Below are 24,068 nucleotides of genomic sequence, written 5' to 3'. Positions count from 1 at the left end.
GAAGCAGAACCAAGGTCTAAAAAAACAAGAAATGTATCTCATCCCAGGTTATGGGACCTCAAAACCACTTCCCAACAAGATTTTGGAATGGCTTCAGGTTAGGAATGCTGTGTGACCTCCTTTCTCCCTTTTCCAAATGATAGCATTTATTGTGCTGATCCTGTCTGTCCTCCACCCGAGCGTGAGTGTGTGCGTGTGTATTACTTGGGGTAGGGTGGGAAGGCGTTGGTTTCTTGATCAATAGGAGCTCATCCAAATCTAATACAGAAATGATGATTCAACCCTCCCTGTTATGGGTTAAATTATGTTCCTCCCAAACTTACATGTTGAAGTACTAACCCCTAGGACCCCAGAATGTGACATTATTTGGAGATGAAGTCTTTAGGGTGGCCCTAATCCAATATGACTGACATCCTTATAAAAGGGGGAATTTGGAGACAGACATGCACATAGGGAGAATGCCAATGAACATAAAGGCCGAGATTGAGGTGATGCATATACAGGCCAAGGAAAACCAAAGATGGCCAGAAAGCCACCAGAAACCAGTAAGAGACACATAACAAATTCTCACAGTCTTAGAAGGAACCAGCCCTGTGGATATCTTGACCTTGGACTTACAGCCCCTAGAAGTGTTGTTTAAGCTGCACATTTGTGGTACTTTGTCATGGCAGCTAGAAAACTAACACATTCCCAAATGGGGAAACTACTGTGCACCATGGGGTCATGAACTAGATGCAACTTTCTGGATGTCTCCCTTGAGAAGGACAATTTGCGCATTTTCTTACCCTGGAGAGAATAATTTCTTTTACCCAGTAATGACTAGACAGGCAAACTAAGTGGTGTTTGTAAAATATTTCTAACCCCTGTCTTCTGGACACACGGAGGGATGACAGCTGCCTGATTCCTCTGTGATTAGGTGGGGCCAGGTCACGAGCGATGGCCATCGAGTTACGAAGAGAAGTGATGTGTGCTACTTCCAGGGTGTAGCACTTAATTGCCAAAGTGAGACCTGCTTTCCCTCTGCCACTGTGATCGGCAGTGTCTCCACCGTCTCTGCGTTGAGTTGAGAACAACACGTAAACAGAGCCTCAAGCCACAGCATGACAGACAACACACGACGCGGCAAGCAATGACCCTCATGGTTTGGAGAGCTGGGGTCCGTTGCGTACTGCAGTACCAGTTTGTCTATCCTGACTGATGCTCTCTGTGCGTTAAAAACAAAAATCAGAAGGGATGTAACTTATTTATGGAAACTTCCTTGGGGAGTATAGTGAGATGAAATCCTTCCTTGTTCTTTTTTGAAGTGTGAAACTCCCAGAGGAAGTGAAATCAAGTGAACAAGTCATCTTTAAGAATTCCTTCTGCCTCCGTGAACCCTCAGCTATCCAGTTTCTCCCCCGAACAAGTGATGAAATGGGTGGAATTCTCATAGGGCAGCTCCTCCCCCACTCTGGTCAATGTTCCCGACCTACATTTGCTACAACTTTGTTTCTGATTTCACACCTCCACTTTTGTCCCATCTTTTAAGAACTACTTCTTCGGTTGTCTGTATATTTTTCAACATCTTTTCCTTAATTTTAAAATTAAGGAAACCAAATTTTAGATTAAAAAACTAATTTTAAATTAAAATACTAAAGACATTTCCCCCCATACTTTTGGTAAGTATGACCGTACATTTCCAGTAAATGTCAAATTCTACTTCCAAAGCACATGATACAAGTATAAAATTTTAAAGCAAAGAGGGACATCAGAGATAATCCAGTCAAACTCATTATGAATGACACTGGGCCATAAAGATGCTATTTAATGGATCCAAAATCATGCTGTTAATAGTTAGGAGCTAAGCCAGGAGCTAAGCTAACACAAGTTTGGGTCCTGATTCCCAGTCTTGTGGAAGTTATGCAAAAATAGACACAGACTTGAATATGCACTGATCCAAAAATACAGAGTTCAATGGCTGTGGGAGGAGGAGGGACTGAATGCAGCCAGTTTACCTCCCTTAGAATCCTCTAATGATCTTTATCACCTACTGGCTGCATTCCAAACTCCTTATCAGGTCGAACCAGGTACACCACAGTGGTCCCTAACTAGTTCACTGTTTCCTAACATGCTTGCCCCAAGGATTATGTGCTCTGGCAGGTTGGCCTACCCTCGGCTCTGCCCTATTCCCCGGGCTCGCAAAGACTGCAGTTCACGTCTACTCCTGTAACTTTGCTGTAGCTAGCTCTTTCAAACAGGAAAGCTTTTCTGTGACTCCTTGTTTGCTTGGGCAGTCTGGGTAGTCCTTGTTCCTGTTTCTCCTTGATACCATGGGAAGATTTAATACCTTCTGCCTCTGAAACACGTCTGATACAACGTCAGTGTATGTACTGCAGCTGCGTTGTCTTACGGGGTGCCATCTCCTAGTCTCCTCACTTTATTTGGGCAAACTTACCTGGTTTAGCTCATAAATTTCCAAATCTGTATTTCTAGTGTGGCCCTTTCTCAAGACTCTCACCATCATATATGTGACTGCCTCTTGGATGGTGATGACTTCTAAGTGAAACCATTTCTGTGGGCTAAAACTTGAATCCGTACCCTCAACCCCCACCAAAATCTGCTCCTCCTCCTGGATTTCCCATCTCAATGACTGCTTGAATTTCAACCTATACCTAGGGGCCCCAACTAAAAAAATGACAGGATATCTTTTGCTTGTTCTTTAATTATATCGGTAAATATTTATCAAGCAACTATTATGTGGCAAATATTTTGCTAGGCATTGGGAACACAACTGTGAACAAAGTATATATGGATTCAGTCCATTTACAGGTTATAGCCTAGTGGTGAGATAAATGGGTACATCAAAATTCATTACAAATTAGGATGAATATTAAAAAGGAAACAGAAGCTTGTGTTAATAAATCATGGTTATGTATATGGGGAGGGAGTAGCACCTAATTTAGAGGAGATTGTGAAAAGAAGGTTTCTCTGAGGGCATGCCATGACACAACCTTCCTCTGCATGCCTGCAACACTTGGTCCAGCTTGTATTTTATCTGGATTACTGTCATAGTCCTAACTTGTCTCCTGCCTCAAGTCTCTTGCTTTCAACTAATCTATCACCTGAGTGCTACCAGAGTGACTTTTAAAAGACTTGATCAATCCACCTTCTAGCTAAGCTGCTATCAGAATAATCTTCCTAAATTTAGATCTAATTATGTAACAGAAATGAACAGATCTGACTCCATATTAGATCCGTTCCTTTGGCTTTAACCCTGTGCCCTGTTTCCTAGGCTTACTCTTGCCAGCTCGGCACCTTTTGTAAAAGAATGTCGCCCAGAGCCTGAAATATACAGGAGAGCCCGTTCTCAAGGCTCTGACCTTTAAGGATATTAACACTTTTGCACTTACATAAATATAACAAGTTGCAGAATAGAAAATAACATTTGTTTTGTTGGAGATTTTATGGGGGCACCATGACCTGACCCATGTGGACAGCTGCAAGAACAAAGAATTCCTACACCAAGAAGTATTCAACAACCAACTACACCCCACCCCCCTTTTTAGTATAAAAGGAGCCTGAATTCTGACTTGGGGAAGATGGTTCTCCAGGACATCCATTTGCTGGCTTTCCGAATAAAGTCACTATTCCTTGCTCTAACACCTCGTCTCCTCATTTATTGGCCTGCTGTGTGGCGAGCAGAACGAGTTTGGACTTGGTAACGATTACGTTAGTACCCAATCCAAGGTCCTTCAAAAGCTTCAGAAAATTATCATCTAAAACTACAAGGACTCATAAGATGTGACCTCCCTCAGTCTCAAGCCACTTCCTGCCTGGAAGTTTTTGCCCTGTTTTAGTGAATAACAACTCTACTAAACCTTTACACCCTCTGCCTTTGCCTGGGGAGTCCTCCACACCCCTTCCCTAGTCTGACTCCTAATTAACTTTCAAGAATCAATTCAAATGTAACCTCCTTTCTACCAGGCATTTCTTGACTAGCTAGTTAGTGTATTTATATATCTTTTTATAGGCTTCCATCATTCTCAGACCATACTTCCAACATGGTATCAATCATACTCCATTGTTTGTATTTCATCTATCAGATTCAGAACAGGGCAGTTCCATTTCTGTGTTCCTATTTCCAGTGCCTGCCATGCAGAAGAGACACAATGTTGAATGAATGACTTAATGAAGTGATGAATAATGATGTGTATCTGTTTTTATTTTCAGGCATGCAAGAATCATGCTTACTGAATCTTGTATTAATGCACTTACAACATAGATACTGGAAGGAACACTCCGTTCATCATACAGATGTGTGCTATAATGGGAATGTAAAGAAAGATCTGACAAAAATTACAAATAACTAATTGTAAACTTACGTGTGGCTCTGAAATTCAAAGATCTAAAAGTGGAAACTGGACAGTAGAACGTAAATTTTTGTCAACATATTCTTTCCTTTAGCCTTTGTATAACTTCGTGTGACCCTGGGTTGCTGAATCATATATTCTAACAAATGGACACACTCCATTTGAAAAATGATAAAGTCCATCTGTGCCTATAACAACACATGGCTAAGAAAGAATATATAATATTTTCATTATCAATTAGGTAACTGACAAGAAAACTGTTTTCTGCTAGATGAATTATATTTTTGTGAATTTACATAAATTGAGCATACTTAAAATGAAGACTGTCTAATGTCATTTCCACTGGTAAATGACTTCTTAATGCTCACAGAGTCAGCTCCTCTTTTCTGTTTATTGTTAGTAGAGGATTTAGTCCTTGTACATTATGTAAGACCACGGCAAGCCTTATTTCCTGTTTTCCAGATATCTTAATGCTTCTGCCAAGCTACTCATCTCTGTTTTTAATTAGTTTGTATATAGTACTGTCTTTATTTCAGGATGTTCACATTTTAATTTTAGTCAATTTTGCTATTTCCTGCTGATCTAACATTCAGGAGACAATGTAAAAATTACACTATATGAAATACTGCTCACAATTCAATTAATAAGTGAGACTACTTTGATTCTCAAATTCCTTGCTCAGAATGAAACATAATATTTTACTCCAAACCACATTTTAAAAACTTAAAGACTGGTACTGCTGACATTTAACCAATTCTCTCAGTAAAATTCATTTAATAAATTAATATAATGAAAAGCTCAAATTAAGATGTGGCAATAGTTTCTGGGTGTGAATTCTTAGATTTGTGAATATATGCAAGTTTGCCCTAATTTCTACCATTTTTTTATGCATTTGAGTTTGGCTGAACATAAAAAAATCCTTCTCTTTAATCATCATGTATATAAAAAACTAAATGAGATTTTCAGATGATAATTTGTAATTAGAGCATTTGTCAGGTCAAATCCAGTAATGGGCTTAAAAAATGGAAGGGTGAAAGAAAGGAATAGCTTTCCTAGTGAAAATTGTATAAACTGCTAATTTTTACAGAATCTTAAGCTATAACTCAGAATAGAGTAGAAAAAAAAAAACCTCTTTTCACATGGATGGAAGTCTGTAGATCGCTTCAAACAATCTAGGAGATTAATATATGTCATATATTAAATCATGTAATAAATTATACATAAAATGTAATAAATCATATATAAAACATACACAAAGGATTTCCAAACACTCTCCATCTAGAAGGCCACATTATTACCAGTAAACAGCATCAGGGGACTCTGGAAGTTGCCTGGTTAACCAACTAGTACCCAAGGTGTCTATCAAAATCAACTTGTGGAGTGCTTATAAATTCTGTCTTTGGTTAAAGTTTATTTTTTTTTTGTAGTTGTTTATTTAATCGGAGCTTTATTTTCCTCTCCTGATTTTAACAGGGGCTTTTGTACAGCATTGTCTTAATTTTATAGCTTGATCTTAAATAATATATTAGCCCTAATGAAATGGTTATATAGCTATCAAGGAAGCTAAAATTTACTTATTGTAAGTTCACATGTGGTTTGATGTGAAGTAAAAATAAAAATGATGTCCATTTATAAAGTTAAAATTCAATTTTAGCAAGGACAGCTTTGTCTTCACTTGTTTTGCAAAATATAGGCCAATAGAATTAGCATTCTCATGGAAAATGTCTGAGGAATATTGTCTGGGTGGTATTATATTCATTCCCATAAATTATTTGAGAAGTAGGCATTCCAAATGAGACAAATAATTTATCATCCCCACATAATCAGAGGTGACTCAATAAATAATATGTTAAATGACATTTACAGAAGCGTGGAAGGACGATGTTTCCATTTTGGAGCTGGGTTATAATGTCATTTCTTGTTTATCAAACCAATCTGTGTAATGGTAAACTCAAGCTCATCATCCTTTCAGCGGAATAGGTCATGAGATAGCACCATCTCTCTTTGCCAAAAGACGACTGGGAAGTATCTTTCTCTCTTCGGAAAAGAGAGACAAGGAAAGAAAATGCTACCAATCAATGTATTCAGAACATTTTGACAAAGGTGACCAGGTAAGTTGTTTCTCTGTGGCCTAAGGGAAAGTGAGGAGGATGTATTATGGGGCATCAGATGAGAGAGAAGGCCTGGGTCCTTCATGCCATGCAGTGTTTAAAAAGCTGCAGACAGAGGTGATCGAGGTGGAGGAGGTGGAGGTAGAGGTGATGGTGGTAATGGTGATGGCGGTGGAGGAGGTGGTGATGATGGTGATGGTGGTGGTGATGATGGTGATGATGGTGATGATGACGATGGTGGTGGTGGTGGTGGTGGTAACGGTGATGGCAGTGGAGGAGGTGATGGTAATGGTGATGGTGGTGGAGGAGGTGGTGATGATGGTGATGGTGGTGGTGATGATGGTGATGATGACGATGGTGGTGGTGGTGGTAGTAACGGTGATGGCAGTGGAGGAGGTGATGGTAATGGTGATGGCGGTGGAGGAGGTGCTGATGGTGATGGCGGCGGCAGCAGAAGCAGATGATAATGGTGTTTCACGCTACCATTTAAATGAGCACATTTACTCCAGATACTCTTTATGATTCAATGCTTTTATAATGTGTTACAACCACAGAACAATCCTACAAGGTATTCTCTCATTTTCCAGATGAGAAAAGTATGCCTTCTAGTGGTTAAATATCGCATTTTCATGGTGGAGCCAGGAACATTTATTATGTCAAAGATCACCCACTCTCCTAACCATGACACCAACCTGCCTTTCACTGCAATGAGTGTGGAATTCTGCAGGACTATAGTCTAAAACACGTAGTTCCATGAAATTCCAAGCAAATTTAATTACAACCTTTTGCTTTCACAGATGTGCAGCTTTAAGAAGATGAGTTAGAATAAATTTGACCTCAGTGGGCTGCTGTTGGTTAAATTAGAGGTTGGAGCCCTTTTAGAGGTCTTCCAGAGTTCATATTCAGAAGTGATTTCTACTCCATCATAAATAAACTAACCTCCTTAACAGTCCTGCTGCCTACGTGGTAAGGTGGAAAGGTTAGAGTGCTGTGCAGGTTTGGGGTAGAACTTCTTCATGCGCTGTACATAATAAATCTAATTTATGTAAGGCAGGCTTGGCAGCGGAAAATAGAGTGGTGTATTTCTGTTGGCTGGAACCACCACTTTTTGTCAGAAAAGCAATTCTAAAACGTTTATTCCCTGCACCTTTATTATAAGGCTGTTTGGAAAACCCACCACTCAAAGGTTGACCTTGCTGTTACTGAAATATTTCTGAGACTCTGAATTTATAACCTCCATCACGATACAGGGCTTATGGTTCTAATGAAAATTCAACATTCGTAATTCATTAAATGAAAATGAAAATTATTTTACATGATAGTAATTAGTATTGGCATAAAAAGAACTCAGTTTTTACCTTATCTGGTAGTGTTTCGATGGCCCCATGACAAGTCAGATATTAAATATATCTCGGTGAGAGGTGAGGCAGCACAGGAGAGTTAGAAGCAGCTCTCCTGAGTCAGACAGACATGGGCTGGAACACAACCTGGCCTCTTTCTAGCTCTGCGACTTTTGGCAAGTCATATAAACTGTTTACGTCGGTCTCTTCATTTATAAACGTATAATGCTATCCAGAAGTCTAGGTTACGAGCTTCCTGAAGGACAAAATTCATCTGCCCTGTTTCCATGGCACAGCCTCCCCACCAGCACTGCAGCCACACCAGGAGGTGCTCAAAACCTGAGATGAATCATTATTACCGGCCTTCCAGAATGGTTTCGAAGATTACAATAAATCAGGTGAATGAAGTACCTGGCACAAGATGCAGCAAAAAACAAAAAACAAAAAACAAAAAAACACGTTCAACAAATGTTAGATTCTTTTTCCTGCGGTTAACTCCTGATAGTTTTAATTTTTTTTTCAGATCTTTTCTCTTCTGTCACAGCAAGCAATGAGAAATTACTTATCAAACAGGGAAAAATTCCCATCAAAGTCAACAAAAAAGATGAACCAAGGTTCATCCAGGTTTGGGAAGTCCAGTAAGATCAGAGATGGAGAATCAGCATTTTGACTGGGAACAACTGATTAAAACCAATCAATACAACACTGGGCGATGGTTCCCACACTGACATTTCTGATTTTGTATTTCATGCTTCTTACAAAGATAACTTCTAATTAAAGCAGGAAATACATGCTTGAACTATAAAATTGGAGTTTAACAGCCATGGTGGAGAACAGTCTTGTCCGAAACACTAAAATCAGCCGCATATCTTAAGTATAAATCACCTGTCTGCACAAGTTGTTATTCTTTCAAAAGATATTTATTACTCCTTGTTATGGTGACAGGGTATTATATATTTTTATGTTCTTCCATAAATTTTAACAGAGAACCTTAAAAACTCTAAGTATGCAATCAAGGCAGAAGGAAAGTAGAGAAAAATGCACAAGGAAGGACATTATTAATCTTTAGATAAATGGAGATTTAGTACTAAAGATTATCAAGTTTCACATTTTATTTGGGGGTGAAAAGATTGGGTTTTATTTGGGAGTTTAGTGAAGTGTTCTAAGCTAATAAAATATTCTGTTTAACAATCTAAGATAGTTTTGTAACACCTTAAAAATCATTCTAGAACTTTGGCTTTAAAGTTTTTTTGGTTTGTTTTTTTTTTGCCCCAGGTCATATTTTGGTTAAAAATTAACATTAAAATTAATAAAATACTTAAGAACTAAGGTAAACAAATTTATCATAAACTTGATTTCTGTTACTTTCTGGGTTCCTTGTTTTTAAACGTGTTTTAATTCCCTTTCTCTAATATAACTTCTGTTGAAAATCCTTATAGAACAAAAAGGTAATTCAAACTTTTTTTTTTTTACCTGCAGTAAAACAATCTGGTCAATCCTGTCACCATGTATAATCAATAATAAGATATTTTTTAAGTTCAGCCTCTGTTAGAACAATTTGCATTTCTTCAAAATAAACTTTTCTGAAAACCGACTGGAACTCCAGTTATCCTCAAATTAAAGCAAAGCCACACCAGAGCCAAACTGTGATGCAGATTAAATGAACGTTCTGTGGGCTCAGACTTCACACTGGACACCCCACTTACTCATTCCTTGATTCAGTATTTCTTGCATAACTTCTGAGTGGCAGTCACTGTGGGAGGTTCAAACAAGACACAGTTCCTGAATGTGAGATGTTTGAGTTGGTGGGATATTCTGCATAGTTTTCTAAGTTCTATGATAAATGCATGATGGATGAAAATGTATCATGGGAGCACAGTTAATGTTTAAATAAGAGTTGGTGCTCAACGCTTCAACTGTACTGAAGAAGGATTTAACAAGATAAAAAAGGAAAAAGGTATTTATTACAGGCACAGAAGAGTGGAATAACATAATGCCATCCAAGGTACAGGGAATTAGACCTATTTTGGAGAAAGACAGAAGATGTTCGGAGAGAGCTGGGAGTCAGAAACTCACAAGGCTTGTGTCTTTTCCCTGAGAGTTAATCGGGGTGACACAACCAAGCTAAGTTTTAGAATCATCCTTCTGTTAAGGGTGTCGAAATAGATTTAAAGGTCTGCATAGAATCATGTGTGCAGCTGTGTGTGTTGTACACTGCACAACCCCAGGGAGTATCACTCATGTAACTGCACTGTGAATGGCTCTCCTGGGAGTTGTGTAAATTCCTGCCCTGGTGCCAGAAGAGAAACAGTATTAATCTTCAATGTTGTTTCCCTGTCTTTCAAGTCCACTACCACCATTGCTTTGCCCTTATACCCTCACCAAACATTCTTCTCATTATGCTTCATTCATACTAATAAATGACCAATATCCACTAAAAAATGTAAGCTCCCACCATTTATAGATAAATAAACAAGGAGTAGCAAAGGGATTTAGCTCTAATACTCAAATTTCAGGCAGGCATGAGACAAAGGAGATTCTTTTAGGCACCGAAATCCATTACCATCCATTCCATCTCTCTTAAGTCGATCGTATAATAACATGGGCACTCTTCACATCACCTGGGACACTTCCTAAAAGGAAAATCTCCTAGGTCCATCTAAAACTTGTCAATCAGAATCTCTCAAAAGCTCCCTAGGTGATTCTGAATGGGTATCTTATCATCTACTTTAAAATTGCTCCAAGTGGACGTGACCATTCTACTCTGTACAGAATACAGTCCAGATCTGAGCTTAAAACTTAGGGCTTGCCTAGGCGTGGAAATTTCCATCAAATGAAGACCACAATTAAACGACTCTCTTCTGAGGCACACTAATTTCAGAGATTGAGATTTTAATATCTCGGACTTCTCATCCATCACTGTTCAGAAACAATCAGGAAACATACAGTATGAAGTTAGTCTGTCTACTCTAATAGGAACTCTGCTATGTCACAATCATTTAAACAACTTCATATTCAGGAAAACCATTACTTGACTTCTGTTATCAGTCTGAATTGCCAGAATTGACTTCCACATTTGCAATCGAAATCTTACTGCACTCATGCTTATCCATTTGTCCAAACAGCATCTTACAGGGCTAAGCAGAAAAAAAAAAAAAATCTCACACTTCCTTCTACAATCCAACACTTTGGACAATTCAAGAAAACACACCTTTTCTCCCACATGGTTTCTAAACATGCAGATCTTCTGTGTGAATGAATCCGCTTTTCAATACCCGTCTTGAAATCTGGCATTCACAACACCACAGATGTCATCGGGCCAATACAGGTTTTGCTGAATTAACCTTTTTGCTCTGTTTCCATAACTGTCACTGCTAACGAAGCCTGAGGTTGCACCTGTTGTTAGAAAAGCCTCATGATACTGGGCTTGAAGTCAACCCAGATCTCTAAACCTTTTTCTTCATTTGTTTGTAAACAAATATGCAGGCATGTTCCATACTAGAATTTTAATAAAATTTTATACGCAAAATTTTATTTCCTCCCCTTCAGTTTAATCTCATTAATTCAGCACTTTAACTGGAATGTAATGAGAATACATTCTAGCTACGTCCTTATCTTGTCTTTCACGCATTAGCTACCTACCTCTTTTTTTAATGCCCAACTGTAAACGTGCCTTCTTTTGTCTGCATTAATCACTGGGGAAAATCCTAAAATAGAGTGTTGTCTGAGTAGGTTTTACAATTCTTTTTTTACTCTTTGATTCTACTTTGCAAACACTATTCTACTGTGTATGCAAATATGACAACATATGTGATAAATACACAACCTGTGATCCTAACTCCCAGATCAATGATTAAATAAACTTTTAAAATAAAAATGTAGAGGCCATCTTCCTCTGTGGCTACAATAACCACGAAATATTTATACACCTTGTAGAGAAAGTAACATTTTTAGAAGACATTGTAGCACTAGTTAATCACATCAGTTTTCAGCTTTATAGTTTCTGTACAAGAAGTTGATTTTAAGAAGTCTGATCTGACGATCCAGTCCAGGAATGATTTTCTAAAATAAGATTTTTAAAAATTTTAAGTCTGGTTAAGAAAACTAATCTATTTGGCACAGAATGTTTAATGTTAATAAAATTTCTAGTATTCTTTCCTTAATATCTCCAAAGAGATAATGATTTTATTTTTAATACAGGGCATCCTTATGACTATACTTAGGAATTTACGTTAATGCATTTCTGAATACATATGTATTAATACAGGGGTCACAGACCAGCTTGTGCTAAATGACATTAAAGTAGATATTACTTATATACATATTTATCAATGTACTCTGTTTAAAAAACAAAGAAAAATGCATCCTGTTTGTCTCCTTGAAAAACTAATCTTGTCCATATTTCTTTCCATATTCTCTAATTCTTTTCCCTACTTTTCTTTTTTTCTGTATTATGTTAATTCCCACATGGTCAAATATAGTGAAGTAAATTTATCTAAGCATTTATCTATTAATGAGAAAATACTTATTATGAAAAAGTATTATAAGAAAATTTCTAAGCAGTTATCTATCAATTAAAATTTCTGAATCAAACACAGCATTCAAGGTCAGTGTGGCGCCTTCCTCCCCTCCCCTTTCTTCTCATGATGGACTTTTTAAGTGCAGGAGTGATTATGTCTCATACAGCACAGAGATCTGAAATTTATATAAGGACTTTAATAGAAACTTATGACACAGGCTGTGACCAGGCTTTTCACTATTTTTTGCCATTTCTTTGGCTTAAAACCAATGGAACAAACTGAACTTGGCATTGCTATTTCGGTTCAAAAAGAAGAAAAATACATAATTTTACTATTTCTTATGTTTTGGTCTTGGCACTGCAGCTTTTGTTTATGGAAAAAAGACAGGAGAGGAAAATGCATTAATTTAACTTCACATGATAAATAATCATACCAAACTAAAATTTCCTTAAAAAGCATTTGTTCTTTTTTTCCCTTATTATCACAATGCAGACTGCTACTAATGCAGTGCAGGCTTGAAAAAATAAATAATATTCATACCTTCTTCAAATAACGTTATAGATTTCAATGCATGAGAACGTGGTTTTTGTACATTGTTCACGGTACTTTGCTGCATATTTGAAATATTTTATAATACAAAAAGAGAGAAAGGTTCCAACTATGTGATATTTAATGTAACACAGCATCTCACATGCTCTAGCTATGCACATAATTTGTATAATACACTATTCATTCTGGGAAAATTCTTCACTTCCCTCACTGCATCTACCAATTAAAAATTTCATGACCATGGAGGTGCATAAAAAGGTGAAAACAGAATTTCCTTTAAACACTGGGAAGTGAGAGAGATTACTTATATTCCTATTTTTCCTTATTAACATTTGGCAGAAATTCACTCCAGATAAAAATAGTTAAGGTTTTAAAGTAGCTAATAATATCCATTATCGGGAAGAAAACAAAATTGTCCCCGGACTAGATTTCACAAGCGCACTTGGTACACTGGAATATTTCTTAAAAATCATACAAAGGCCTAAAAATACAATAAACATGCACCACACTGCCATGTTTTTGAAGAAACAGAGAACTCAAACCCCCAAATCATGACATTAAAAACCTAAGGGCTTTTATGTATGTTTCTAACTTTCTCAACTATGGCCTTATCTTGTTTCATGACATGGTCTTTTCTCTACTTGCTAACTCTTCTTCCCTTGGGTCTCTTTTGTATCGTCTTTGATAGACAACTTCTTTCCGTTCCTCTGTTCCCAACAATCATTTGGGAACTAGAGCTTTTACGTCTGGTCCGTTCGCACTTTGTTATCTTCCCAACGGATCGCGCTGGTTTACTTTTGAAATACCTCTTCTAAATCTGTTTGTCTCACCCACAATCTCCTTCTGAGAGTTTTTTTTTGCCCCAATTTTAAAAAAATTGTTCTTCTAAGTGTGTATCACTGACACAATGTAAACAACTTTCTGTAGGCCTGGGGTTAAAATGATTAAAAAAAAAAAAAAAAGAACATGGTTACAAAATGCTAAAATGGAAAGAGTTGTGGAGATCCAAGTGTGAATGGTCACCCAGAAGTATTTAACCATCAGGCCACAGAATCCAGCAAGCAAACTATTTTAATTCAAGTTTGATAACCTGCAGATTTCCAATAAGAACAAGCGTTAACTCGTGACACTCAGAGTTTTTCCAGAAATCGGTCATTGCATAAGCCATTACCACAAAAGCAAAAACAAAACAAAAAACAAAAACTCCTATGATCTTGACAATCAAATGTGACAAGAAGCTTAATTTTTGTGACTTTAGAGATAATTGCAGTTCACTAATGTCTCTCATGTTGTTCCAGGATTTTGCTTTGTAATTATTACCACCAGTGCTTTGAATTTACTTAATTTTACACAACGGGTGCATTCTATACAAAATGGGACAATCATTTAGTGCTGAGGACAGAATGACCACGCAATCTTCACTGTCTGGTGTAAAACAGTGTAAATAATCAGTAGCTTTGATGACATGATAAAATCATGTGGGGAATGCTGTTAAATAACCCTTTAGCTTGTCCCCTAGAATGGAAGCAAAGAAAAATTCCTAGACTATAATTAAGACTGTTACATATCAGAAATATAGATTTTTACATATGACCTGGATATGCACAACAAGGAAATTAAATGAAAACATTTATTCTCTCCAATTTTCTATACATTGTACCAAGAAGATAGTAAAAAACCGGCATCTTGGTGCTTTTTTGTTAGTACACCAGAACAGATGTCCATATTCACCTGAAAAGAGCAACGATTTCCCACAACTATTTCCTTTTTCTGCTGCCTTAATTCACCCCTTCTAGTTAACTGGCGTTTCAACTGTCATATGACCTTCCTCACCTCGCCTCACCGCCACCTCCAGCTCCATCTGATGCTTCGCTGTGGTCACTGTAACCAACTCTCAGATTTTTGTCTCCTATGAAAATCTAATCATACTCAGCACAATCTTTTCCCACCAGTTTTATCTAAAAGTAAAGTAAAAATGTAAAAACCTACCCCCTAAACTTTCCTTTTAGAGAGCATGTTTTCACAATTAATGAAGAACGAGATTTACTCTATGTCAGAGATTGCATAAGATCCCCCAGCGTGCCAGAAAAATGATTTCCCTTTGTCAGGTATTGCAACCAAAAGATAAAAAGGACAGTTCTCAAGTTCACGTATCTTTCTTCTGTTACACCAGCAAGTGTAAGGCAAAACTTTAGAGACGTAAGATTAGTTTCCAAAATGTCTACATTTCCTTTATGGGCACTTACATGAAAAAACATTTGCATTAATTAATTTTCTGAATGTTTACACCAAGATACCTGAAAAAAAAAAAGAATATGATAACAGTTTCAAATGCAAAAGTGGGCAGAAATGGTCTGTAGCTTAAAGTGTTAGGTAATACCGCATTTATCTTTCTCAAAGTATGCTTTTATACATTTAGTAAATCTGACTGCTGCTGAAGCTGTTTACAGCTTCTGCAGATAAACAGCTGTCATCAGTGGTTGCTTACTTCATTTTTTTGTTTTGTTTTGTTTCCTATAATGTACCAGAAGGTTCTGATTTGGCAAAAACAAGGATAAGGCAGTGCGCATGTCATGTGAATGGTGTCCACAGTTCCCAAGAGAAGAGGGTCATTCAGTAAGTATTAAACAGCATGTCTATTGATCTATAAACATGGGAGGAAAAAGCATAAATGCCAGTGGCAATTTCCCCTTTTATTTCTGTGGACTTGTTTGATTCCTGTTCATTGATGTCCTTTTAGAGAGACTGGGGCATTTACTAAAGAGTGACTTACTCAAGGTCACCCATCTGTTCACCAGAAAACACACACTCTGCACAACCACTGCCCGGACAGAGCCATGCTCTCTCAGGCTGCTGCCCTGACACTTGAATGCTTAAGTGTAGAAAGAATGCATTTTTTCCTCCGAGTTTCCTAGCACATGACTCTACTGGGACTATTACTTCACAATGAAATGACTATGATCTTTAAAATTGCTGTTTGGAGGACTTAAAGACAGAACCTGAAAGCTTGAAAGCATCCGTAATTGAAGACGCATCTTCCCATCTTCCTATAGGATATGTTGAAATTAATCAGTAAATACTTATTTATTCTCTTCCATGTGCATGGCAAAGAGATTATGCTATAATCTCAATAGTTCTCAACCAGAAGCAATCCCCCCCCCCAACTCCCCACCAAAGAACACGTGACAATGTCTGGAAGCATTTTTCATGATCACAGCTGGAGGTGGGGAGTTTACCACTGGCATCTATTAGGGAAGAGACCAGAGATGCTGGAGAAGTAATGAACTACTGGGTTTAGTGGTTAAAGAGAAACACTATTTTCCCTTTTCTGAACAAAACCAAAGAGAAATTTTTCTTGCACCCTTTTGACACTGTGGATGTGGTGGACATTTCCAAAAATATCCCCATCGAGACAGGTTTTCTAAGACTGTGTCTTGTAAAGTTTCCCAATGTGAATTAAAGGCACAACACTAAATTGTAACTAGAGAAAAACAATTTCACAGGATGAGGGGGAGGGTAAAAAAGACTATCCAACAGTGTAAATCTAACTAACAGGGAAAATTTTAAACACCTAGAGGAGGTATGAAACACTTACCTTTGTTCTATTTTATATAACGTACCAGAAAGTTCTGATTTAACAAAAAAAAACAAGCATAAGGCAGTGTACGTGGCATACGAATGGGGTCCACAGTCCCCAAGATAAGAGTCATTCAGTAAGTATTAAACAGGCAAGTCCTTTCCTGCCACTATCCTATGCGATGACAAGGCCACACCTAAGATGTGCGTGGCTCTGTCCATATAAACAAAATTGAAACAACTTTCACAACATAATGATTAAAAAAAAAAAACTTTGCCAAAAAATGAAATTATTATTGGAACAATTTCTAAACCAGTGGCAACAGTTATTAGATTAATATAGAGAAAAAAGAAAAAAAGGAAAAGGAAGTGCAAACAAAAAACACTATGACTGCAGAAAAAGTAACCCTGGCAGCCAGCTTTATCTAGGGCATGAATTATCCTTGGTAACTCATCAGGCATTTGGGTGATGTAATAACGAACTCCCAATCTGCTCACGATAATCCCTTGGAATGAATTACATGGGAAATCTGGATGGTAGTCTTTCTAAAATGTATTATACGGAGTTAACTTTAAAAAATTTTTGTAGGATTATTCCAGGTATGCCTAGAAGACATACAAATTACTTTTCACACTCTCTTGTCAAAAACAAATGATTTAGAATATGAGATGGAATATATATATATATATAGATATATATAGATATATAGATATAGATATAGATATAGATATATATCTATATATATATACATAGCTGAATCACTATGCTGTACACCAGAAACTAAGACAACATTGGAAATAGATTATACTTCAATTAAAAATTAAAACTAAAAATTAAAAAAAAAAATGATTTAACCCAGAAAGAACTGACCTGTCACCAAATTAGACCACTAGGAGGCAAATGAATTTGGTTCATCAACTTCAGTAGCTTTACCAAAACATAATAACTTCCAATAAAAATTCATAGCTGAGACTTAAAATATTTCTGCAGAAGTGAAATGATGCAGGTCTATGCTGCTTATGCTAGAAGTTTTATAGTTTGGAGCTTGTAGTGGCAGATAATTAAAGCCATGCTATTAAGGGTTAAATTTATTCCTAGATATTTTATTCTTTTTGATGCAACTATAAGTGAGATTGCTTCCTTTATTTCCTTTCTGATGGTCTGTTATTAGTGCAAAGAAATACAACTTATTTTTGTGTACTGTTTTCATATTCTGCAACTTTAATGAATTTGTTTATTAGTTCTAACAGGTTTTTGATAGTGTTTTCGGAGTTTTCTGTATCTGATGTCATGTCATCTGCAAACAGTAACAGTTTTACTTCTTCCTTTCCAATTTGGATGCCTTTTATTTCTTTTTCTTGCCTAGTTGCTCTGGCTAGGACTTTGAATACTATGTTGAATAAAAATGGAGAGAGTGGGCATCCTTGTCTTGCTCCTGATTATTAGAGGAAAAGCTTTCAGCTTTTCACCACGGAGCATGATGTGTGCCTGTGAGCCTGTCCTAGATGGCCTTTAGTACATTGAGGCATGTTCCGTCTGTACTTACTTTGTTGAGAGGTTTTTATCATAAATGAATATTGAATTTTGTCAAATCCTTTTTCTGCATTTATTGAGATGATCACAAGATTCTCGCCGTTTATTTTGTTAATGTGGTATATCACACTGACTAATTTGCAAATGTTGAACCATCCTTGCTCCCCTGGAATAAATCCCACCTGATCATGGTGTATGATCCTTTTAATGTGCTGCTGAGTTCAGTTTACTAATATTTTGTTTAGAATTGTTGCATCTATGTTCATTAGGGACACTGACTTATAATTTTCTTTTCTTGTAGTGTCCTTGTCTGATTTTTGGTATCTAGGTAATGCTGGCCTGATAAAGTGAGTTCATAAGTGTTCTTACCTCTTCCATTTTTTGGTAGAGTTTGAAAAGGACTGATGGTAACTGGTGCTAATGTTTAGTAGAATTAACCAGTGCAAACTTCTGGTCCTGATCTTTTCCTTTTGGGGAAGTTTTTAATTACATATTAAATCTCCTTACTTATTATTGGTCTGTTCAGATTTTCTATTTCTTCATGATTCAGTTTTTGTAGGTTGCGTATTTCTAGGGATTGAACCATTTCTTCTAAGTTGTCCAATTTGTTGGCATATTATTATTCATAGCAGTCTCTTATGGTCCTTTGTATTTCTGTGGTATCAGCTGTAACATTTTCTCTTTCATTTCTGATTTGATTAATCCGAGCCCTCTCTTTTTTCTTGGTGACCCTACCTAAAGGTTTGTCAATTTTATCTTTTCAAAGAACTAGCTCTTACTTCCACTGATATTTTCTATTGATTTTGTAGTCTCTTTTTCATTTATTTCTGTCTAATCTTTGTCATGTCCTTCCTTGTACTAACTTTAGGCTTTTTTTTTTCTAGTTCCTTGAGATGTAAAGTTAGGTTATTTGAGACTTTTGTTTCTTGAGGCAGGCATTTATCCCTACTAACTTATCTCTTAGAACTGCTTTTGCTACATCCCACAAACTTTGATATGTTCACTTTCTATTTTCATCTCATTTTAAAGTATACCAACTGCCTAATACATCTATTACCTTTTTTTTCCTACCAGAATATTCAGTTATCTTCTTGTATTGCACATAAAATACTCCACTGACTTAGAAACATATAAACTGGCGTCTCATTGTCTAACAAAATACTTCAATTATTTGAAGACTAGATAGATCATACATAAATTGTCTCTTCAATAAGTGGTCTTAAGTGTAATTGATAAAGCTTGGCCAGTAGTATATACACACTAATATATATATTTTATACATATATATATACACACACACACATCATTTAGTATATATATATACACACACACATACACTCACTAAATGATTACAGAAACTGCTAGTCTCTGACTATTGATAAATAAAGGCTTGCTGGTTTCTAGCACATTAAAATGTTAAGAAGTACACAAATGGACAAACAATCTTTCCCACAATGACCCAACGACCCATAGCTAACTGATAAGTAAATTATTGGCTTCTTAAAATCTCCTACCACTTTTAAGCTTTTCAGAGGACAGCAGCTTTCTCTTGTCTCTCTTAAATTCCCACCAAAAACCTTTTCTTCAAGAATTTAGAGGAAAGAAAAAACAAGAAACCTAATTGCCTTCTGAGAATTTTATCCCCTGACTTCGTTTGGTGTTACTGGGAATGCTGCCAGACAAAAGAGCTCTGCACGCTGCTGGAAGTTTATCATTAGCATCTTCCCTAATTTGGATGATCTACTATTTGAAAGCACATGCTTAAAAAAAAAACAAAAACACCAAGAAAAATCAGCCTGAAAGCTTTAAGTGAGCTGACAAATTACGTCACAGAAGTATTGAGAATAAAGTAAATCAATTTTAATGAAATTCTTGCTGAATTTGAAGAGTCATATGCAATTAAGTATTCAAATTTACTTGAAGTAAGACAGGCATTTTTCTACAGAAGTATGTGATATGAAAGGTACATTTTATCATTTATGATAATGCACGTATAATTTTGGAAGACTACGTCAAATTTGAGAAAAACTTTTATTTAGTAAGCACGCAAGAGGAAAACCCGGAGAAATTTAGCTCTATCCTGGTAATGAGTAATGCCCTCAGTACAAGCTGATCATTTTTTACCCTTTGAGCTAAGGCTGACTTTAGATTAAAAACTATATGCTTCTTAAAGGCAAAAGTCATTTAGTTCATTTTTGACACCTCAAAGGCTAAAAAAAAAAATGTGCTGACATATACTGGTGCTTTTTGAATAAATGTAACAAGGTTAAAATTTGTCCTGTAGGCTGCCCACTCACGTCTGTGACAGCCCACTGCTTTCCACCTGATACTTCTTGATGTTTACCCAACAAGTCAGCACCCCCTTTTTTTAGGTATCTAAAACAAATTTACCCCATGTATTTTCTGCCATTCAAGATTTTCCACTATAACTTCCCCCAATTTATGTATCCTTTCTCTGCCAAGAAAACTGAAGTCATTAGGCTCACAATATTTCTTTCATTTTCATTACTATCTGTCCCTATTTCTTCTCTCCTGTTCTGATATAGACATCTCTACTTCCTTTGCAAAACTTCTTCATGTGTGCTTTTTGGTGGATTTATCCCGTAGTTTATTTGAGAACATGGTCAGTTTTTCTGAACTGGGGGAAGAGTGGGGTCTGGGGCAGGAACTGATGGAGTATTAAAAAAAAAAACACATAAACAGGTGTCAAATGGACCTGCCAAAAGGACCACTTGGGGAAAAAGAGCACGCCCTTCCCTGAACTACACTATTTTTCTCAGTCCTTAAACAGGACACTCTTGAGAATTATCAGTGTTGTCTTCTCTACGCTGTTTCTCTTTCTTCCATTAACAGCTATTGAGATATACATCTTGGCATAAAAAGAAATTTTCCTCACTTCCGTTGCCACCTCTGTCTTAATCCTATCTTTACTTTAAAACAAAATTCCTCCAAAAGACCTAATATCTTACACTGTTTTCTTCTAAATGTTTGTATTCTGCTTTCCACCACTTGATCAAAACTGCATTCTCGGAGTTCACTAACGTCCCGCTGCTCACTAAATCCAAAGGCATTTGCCATGTTTTTTGTTTTCTGGAACCTCTGGTTGTGGTCTCAGCTCTCCTCCTTCTAAGTGTAAGCTGATAGCACACTCACTACTTTTGATTCTGCATTAAGTCTCCTTCCACTGGTCTCTAGTGAGACTTCGTGTGCATGCTTTAACTCTCTCCCCAGAATCCTGCCAGCGCTTCTATTGAATCTCCCCCAAGAGTCAGCCTTTCATCTGTCTTCCTCTTTTAATATCTTCTGGGATCTATTGCCTGATGCAGTTCAACTGTCACAGTATGACTGGCGTTCCTAAATTGACATCTTCTGCTCTAATCTGGCTGCAGAGCACCAGAACGTCCCCTCAAGTATTTGTCTGAAATTCCTTTTCGGAACTGTCATCTTCACTTACCACTTAACACGGCTAACACTAAACTCATCATCTTGCCTGTAAACTAGGCTGTGCTACTGGCACTAATTCTTGAAGCCCTGAATTTCAAACTCCTGACCCTCCTTACTTCCTCCTCCTGTCTAATCAATAAAGAATGACGTTCCCTGGATCATTCCTTCACAGCAGTTCCTGCCAAGCCCCTGGCCAGTAAGTGTTTATAAAGCAGTTATAAAGAACATTCACATGTAGCCAAGCATTCTCACACTGTGCCAGCTCAGACTTCTACCCCAGCTTTTCCTGTCCCTCTGTGCCCTTCTGAAACCTTACAACCCCACCTTGAAGGCTCACCCCGGATCACCAAATTTCCCACTTCTACCAGGGATAAACAAATACTCTGTCCCTCCTAAACTCTGATTACAGCTTGTTTATACATTAAATTTTATACCTACCACTCTGCTTTCTATACAAATTATATACTCCATTATTGCTCTATTTCCAACCATAACCGTAACTTGTGAGCTCTTGGGATGCAGAAACACTTGTCACTCAGTTTTTCTTCAGAATGAGACCTCCCACAGTGCTGTACACAGAGTAAGTGCTTAAAAACCTGTTTTCAATTAAACTAAATTGAGATGGGATTTGAGCAAGGCCTTGGAGCACTGGTAAAACATTTAGAGATCTGTGTTCAAATGGAGTCTGTCTGAATTCCTTTTGAATGGTGGACAGACTTTAGACATATTACCCAAGTAAATAACAGCAAGATAAGAAAGGATCAATGATCTAAAACATAAATACAGCGACTTTTTTTTTCCCCTCAGTGGGGAATTAGAATTAGTTAAAGAGTTTTTACTTTGTGCTTACTTTCTTTATCTAGAATTTCCAAAGAATGAAGTATGTTGTTGTAATTGTTATCTTTTTTTTTTTTTTTTTGGTGTGTGCTTTTGCATTTTACATTGACAGCTTTTATCTGAGTTGAGGATCAAAGTGAGACAAAGGTATATACCACGTTTAGAATATTTACTTAGCTGGTTGAGAGGTCCAAGAAAGACCTGGATGCTGATAATGGCAGTTCATGCAAGAACGTTCTAATGCCTTTGCTTTTAAGAATCATCTCAGGCTCTCAAAAATAATCAAACTTTATTTATGAAAATATTTTGCATGTGTGTGTGGAATTCTGAAGTTTCTACCTAGGTGCAGTATCTGGAATTGTAAAAAAAAAAGAAAAATTTCCTTTCTGGGTTTTTTTGTGTGTGTGCTTTAAGTTAACTCAAACAATGCTGTGCTTTTGTGACTCTTATTTTTTTTTCAACTTACCATGACAGAATGATCAATCCAAACTACATAAAATATATCCAAATAGGTCATTTGGGGAGAGTGTTATATATATTTTAAATAATATATTTAAATATTACATAATTTCAAACTTAAAAAAATTAACACTACATTAACTTTGAAGGGACATCTTCTCATCAAGTTGCCTGGCATGTTCTGAACATCAAAACATCTTTGGTGGCCATAATCAGAAACCACAGAATTTCTTACTGGTGTTCCTCTTTGCTTTTTATTGGTCTAGAATTACAAAACATTTTCCTGCATTGATTTCATCATCTCATTACTGACTTTCCAGCAAAATTTTATTTAAAATATTAAATGTGTACAGAGGGAAGGAGAGTTGCCAGAGAAGACAGAGATGGAGATGGGGAAGTGAGAATGATGGAAAGAGAGGCATACACTCTTTCAGATAATCCTAAATGAATCGAACTGGTTGATATTATCTACTAATCAAATTGATAATGGACAAAAATAAAACCACAGCTATTCAACTCTCAACTAAAAACAACTGACTGACTTGGGTTATTTTCCCAGCGACTTAAATTAAATTGTCATCCATGCAAACTTAGTGACAGCACAGATTGGTGTCAGCTTTGTAGAACACTTGGGAGAAACTTGCATTTCATAATGGACTTTCATATACCGCATTTCACATTCAACTCTCTTTCCCTTAGCCATATTTTTTAGTGGCAAATACAAAGTGTGAGACCCACAGAGGTTAAAAATGTTTCACCCACCTGATTTGGCAGGTTTATGGTCAGGTAAACACTGACTGCCAAGAGATAAATGATTTTTTATTTCTTTACAAAATACCCCAGGAGGAGAGAGAATTTTCTTAGTGTAAAACTCAGCCTTTATCCTGTCAGGCAAAGTAATTATGGAAGCAAAACAAATCCACATTGTCTAATTAGGTCATTAAAAAGCATAAATGCGTCACGGAAGCTTTTCTTCTTCCCTAAGACAATGAAAACAGTCTGGTAATATAGAAAGGTTCAGAATTTGTTTCTTTTCCAAAATAATAAGTCCTTTCATCTTTCTTTTTCCCAATGATGAAGACAGTTAATTTAGAGACAAAAATCTGTAATTAGTTCAGGGTTTACTCTGATTATATTTCAAAATATTTAACCAAAAACAGGAAGATAGAGAAAGGAAGAAAATACACAGACAAATTATCAAAGGAAGTGATTAAAATCAAGAGCGTGGGTTGCTGATCAAATGTATTCTGCAGAGACAAGATGAATATAAAATCTACATTCATATAAACACAACCAATCTGGGATACCAGAAAGCCCTTAGGAGGAACACACTGGCATCTGCCCTTGGG

General features: G+C 36.8%; 1 protein-coding gene across 2 annotated transcripts in view; it reads right to left on the bottom strand.

The window, feature by feature from the left end:
* The window catches only part of PDE3A (phosphodiesterase 3A), a 296,337-nt gene that overhangs the window by 91,286 nt on the left and 180,983 nt on the right, over window positions 1–24,068 (bottom strand). The window lies entirely within an intron of this gene.

Source organism: Camelus dromedarius, chromosome 25, assembly GCF_036321535.1.
Source record: "Camelus dromedarius isolate mCamDro1 chromosome 25, mCamDro1.pat, whole genome shotgun sequence".
In the NCBI taxonomy this organism is placed as follows: Eukaryota; Metazoa; Chordata; class Mammalia; order Artiodactyla; family Camelidae; genus Camelus; species Camelus dromedarius.
Note: the sequence above shows the minus strand (reverse complement) of the source record. Positions and strands in the feature narration are given on the sequence as shown.